Raw genomic sequence first — 5,211 nt, forward strand, 5'->3', positions numbered from 1 at the left:
TTCTTTTATAATAATAATAATAATAATTTAAAATAAAGTTTAATTTAATTGATTTTTACATTATTTTAATATTGTCAATCTAAGATATATCATGAATTAAGTGTTTTGATGTTTACCACTATTTAATTTATATAGATAAGCTAAAATTATTATTGAAGCGAGAGGCTCATTCTACAACCTAGGATTTTCGTCCCTCTTAAAATAAAATAGCCAGAGGCTCATTCTACAACCTGAAATTTTTGTCCCTCTTAAAATAAAATAAAATAAAATATTTTCTAAATAGAAAAGCAATGTTTCCTATAATAAAAAAGAGAAAAAAAAATGCTATGCATATTTAATTAGTTGTCCATATGACTTAATATAATTTCATGTCAAAAAATTAGAAGTAAAAAAATATGTGAGTAAAATGTTTAAACATTATACTTTTCAAAATATTTTAACTCGTGATATCAATTTCATATATATCCATATATAGAAAAAATTGTTAAAAAAAATAAAATAATATTGTATAGAATAAAATATCCAATGTGAGTTATGAATAAAATATTTTAATATGAATTAATATTGAGGTATACATAAAAATATAATAATAACAAAAAAAATTTATTATGCATTGATAAAATCACTGAATACACATGTTATGTAATCTCTATAATATTCAAAAATACAATTTAAATAATAAAAAAATTACACATTGTTTTTTGCATGCTAAAATAAGTTTGCACCTAAATAAATTTGATCCCCCTCGACTTATGTTAGATTTGTGCTTAAAATGGATCTATGTTGGTGTTTAAAACATTCCAAGATAGCCTTACTATTCTACATTTTGTCTCTCTTAAGATATATATATTTTTAGTCACTTTGTCTAAAATCCAACAATGGAATTACAAACTTAAGCTATTTAGACCACCAATCCAAGTGCCCAATGAGATTTTCAAGGAGTTAAATCCATTTATGCATAATGCAATTTAAATAATGAAAAATTATAAATATATATGTGTGTCTATTTTAAATATGGATTTCTGAAGCATATGGAGGATCAAATTTTGGAAATGTAAACATTTTTTTAAAGTTTTGCACTCTAAAAAAAATTGCACCTCAAAAATTTTGGTCCCTCTCTACACGAAATAGATTTGTAGTTGAAATAAATTTATAATAATATAAATAAATTAAAATAATAATAATTTATAATTATAATTCTGAAAACTACATATTTAAAAACAAAAATGATTTTGTAAAATAAGAACTTCAACATAAACAAGCCCCACAAATATAAAATATCAAATGTCAAGCCACTTGGACACACCATGTTCCGTTTACCACTAAACCAACATTCCCACACATAAACTGAATTATATGCGCCGCCACGTGGCCCACCATATTCCATTCCGTAATGAACGCTAACACCTATCCAGCATTAAATGCCTAGCCAGATGGGTCCACAACATTCCATCCCGTAATTAATACGAACACCCCCACGCACATATAACATTAAATGTCAAAAGATCTGTACAGATTTCTCTGCAGAGGCCGATCTGATCTCATGGCGTCACCACCTGTACAAAATACCTCCCTACTCACACGAATCTCAGAGGCAGCGAAATCCGCCAACGCCCAGAGTCGCCCGTGGTCGGAGCTCTACAGCACAGCCTCCTTTTCCAGACCACGATCCCTCGCAGAGGCAACGGACCGCTTGCGCAGGCACCTCGTCTTCTTCCGCATCAATTACTCAATCGTCCTTCTGGCACTCGCGCTCTGCAGCCTCCTGGGTGAACCCCTCTCTTTGCTCGTGGTCCTCGCCGTAGCCATCGCCTGGTACGTGCTGTACTTCTTCCGGAGCGAGCCGCTCGTGGTTTTCAACCGGAGCTTCGGTGACGGGGCTGTGTTGGCGTTGCTGACCGTGGTCACGGCCCTGGCGCTCTTGCTGACAGGGGTTACGGGAACGATCTTGAACGCCGTTGCGGCGGGGTTTGCGATCGTTGTTCTCCACGGAGCGTTGCGCGCCTCCGACGATTTGTTTATGGATGAAGAGCAGGCCACTCGCGGGGGCGTAGTCTCCTCCGCTGGCTACACCTCTTCAGCCCCTAATAATAGTGGCCGGAGCTTCTGATCATCTTGGTATGGACATGCATCTGTATTAGGTTCGGAGTTCTAAATTTCCATTTTTTTAATCGAAGAAAAAAGTAATTTTTGTGTGGGGATAAAGATGGGATTATTTTGTTTATTTTTCCAATAAAATGAATTATGCAGTGATTATTTAGTTAAAATGTTATATTAAACTTTAAATTAATTATGTATTGATTATGTTTTTTTAAATGGCGTATTCAATTTTAAATCAATTACATATATTGATTCTAAGATCCCATAGCGGTATGGCTTCAGCGATTATATATATATTTTTTTTCTAAGTAAGTCGATTCAAAATATAATTACAGTTCAGTGGTATTGAGTATCGTTCATAAAAATATCACTGTTTAATTTTGACTGTCTCAACAATGAGGAACTTAGTTTATGAAAGCAAAAAAACCCACACAAGGGTTATTAGTTTTGACCAAAAACATATCAAACATTGCATACACATAACCGGAAAACACAGACATAATTGAAATTGCCCAATCATCAGAAAGCATCCACTTGGCAGAAGGCCAACATCTCGCTGCGAAATGTCGAAACTAGGGATTGTCTGGGGCCGGTTCTTCCTCGATCAGACACGCGTATTTATACCAATCATCCTCTTCGGCTGACGTGCCACTGCCTCGAGCTGGATGGGCACCCTCGGTACTGCCCGCACCTGCATGTGGTCCAGACGTGTCTCCCAGTCTGCTTCATGAAGCCTGCGTGTCGCCAATTTTGCCTTCAACAGCCTGCTGACTGCCAACCAACGCTTTACCATGCAGGGTGGCAACATCTTCGTCGAGTTGCTGTTTGCCTGGGTTGTGATTGCGTCTGTTGCATTGTGCTGCCCTTTGCTGCTCATCATTGTGCTCAGGCGGAGCTACCGGCGGGTCGATTTCTTCAGAGAATGTGATAGTGACGGTGGCTGTGATTACAGGTCGATGCAGGGTGCTGTGAAATTGGAACTGCGTTGTATGGGGAGCTGGGTGCGGAGGAAGAGGAAAATTGGTTGTATGGACAGCGACATCCCTCTTCCCTACACCTTGGAGTTGAGCTCTTCCCCTTCTGCTGCGGGTGTCGGGATACCGGCTAGAGAAGGAGCCATAAGGATTGGGAATGGCATCTGAAGTGGCAGGGGAGACAAAGTCGGCACTGGGCGTTGCAGGAGGGCGAATGCTCCCGCCACAAGTGCCTCCTCTCCTGCTTCGCATTTGGTGGCGTATGCAACCCATGGCCAGATTCAAAGCAAGGCTATCAGCGGGGAGATTGTTGGAATGACTACGCAGAGATTGAGCGAAGGAGGTCTGAGCAGGAGCTAAATTGCAAAGTCGGGTATGGGAGTAGTGAAACCTGTTGCCAAGGTCTACACAACTAAGTAGCCAGCAACGACTTCCCGTTATTGTGCATGAACCTGGCTCTGCGAATTGAGAAGGACAAACACAGTGGAGCAGGGGAGGAGGAATCGCATTATGGTCTGCAGAGGCCATGGCTATGAGCAATGTGGTGATGTCTCGGCCCTAGCACTCATTTAATAGCGCCTGCAAGGTGCCATGAATGCTCTTCAGGTCGGCATGGGGGAAGATGCAGGCAGCCTTGCCAGTCCTCCCACCGTTTGAGTGTCTAATCGCCTTAAATGACTTGATTACCACCCGCATCCAGGTGGCTTCAGCTATTATATTAAGATTACCACATATTTCTTTTTTTTTCTCAATTTCATTTTCATGTTTATTCGATTTTAGTACCCTCTATGGTTTTTTTTATTTTTTATTTTTAATTCAAATTTTCTCATTTATGATAGGGAAATTTATGAAAAAAAGTCGTAAATATAAATGCGGATATACTATATTCTTTTCAAATGTAAATTTGTTTAACGTACATAACATATATTATACTTTTTAGGAATACTAATCTGTAATATTGAAGGAAAACACATTTTTAATTGTTAAATTTATTCAGTGATTTTTTTAAAAATATTTTTTAATTTTATTATTTAAATAAGTTTTTTACAAAATTTAAATATTTTTTCTTTTATTACATAAACAGGTTTAAATTTTATCTTTTATCACCTGAACATGTCACTTCCTTTCTGAAATCTTTTATCACTTAAACCTGTCTTCTCTTTTTCGAAATTTGAGTTGTATTCTTTCTTTTCTGAAATTTGATGAATCTCTTTGCTACTTAAAAATATAAATTTGCTACTTAGAAATATCATTTATAGATTTTAAAGGAAGTGTTTATTAAGGCGGAGGAATTGTTGGGATGTCAAAAGTGGTTGGAATTGGGGTAAGAAATTTCAAAAAATCTTGCACTAATAATATTTTATGGTGGAAATGGATTCAGTGTCATCAAAAACTTTTGAGGCTCTCAAAACTTTAAAGTTTGACAGTTGGATTTACAAAAGTCCCTGTAAATTTTATCAAAATCTTATCAAAATTTCCATGATTTTCAGAAAAAAAAAAAAAAAAACAATTTGATTAGACCACAGCCAATTGAAATCTTCAAATATGTCCTTGAAAAAAATTTAAACATTTTCTCTCTTTATCACTCAAACATGTCCTTTCTGAAATTTAATCATAAATCTCTATATTCCTTAAATTTTTCATACCAATAAGACTCCAACCTACCATCCCTTACTAGACTATGAATGTTTAAATATTTTTTTTTCCATTAAACTCATATGATATCAAACAAATACATAGTCCTGTTTATTTCTTATCTTAACCTTTGATTTATGAAGAATTCAGTCTATCATGTCCATGTTCTGCTAGAGCAAAGAGGAAATAAGAAAGTTAACATTATTTTGTTCTTAGAGTCACAATGGGAAAATGTATCTCAATCATTACCCTTTATTCCTTTTCTCAAGCATTCATTTATGAAAACTTCAATCTGTGATGCCCATGTTCTGTTGCAGCAAAGATGAAAAATATGACAGCTAACTCACTTTTGTTGTTGTTATACTCAGTGGGAAAAACGTATCTCAATTGTCACTGTAAGCCTTTCTTGAAATTAGACACTTTAATATAGAATTTTAGTATTTTAAAAAGATAAATCCAGAATAAACAAAAGCATTGTGTCAGTTTGATACAGATTTTTAAT

The 5,211-nt window shown here is 35.8% G+C and overlaps 1 pseudogene; it reads left to right on the forward strand.

Annotated features, from left to right (window-relative positions):
- Positions 1-1,479: 1,479 nt before the first annotated feature.
- Positions 1,480-2,172, forward strand: LOC149172174 (PRA1 family protein D pseudogene; annotated as a pseudogene).
- Positions 2,173-5,211: the final 3,039 nt, after the last annotated feature.

This window comes from Pinus tabuliformis, chromosome 4_2, assembly GCF_031772625.1.
Source record: "Pinus tabuliformis cultivar Carrire ecotype Pingquan chromosome 4_2, CPIR1, whole genome shotgun sequence".
Taxonomy (NCBI): Eukaryota; Viridiplantae; Streptophyta; class Pinopsida; order Pinales; family Pinaceae; genus Pinus; species Pinus tabuliformis.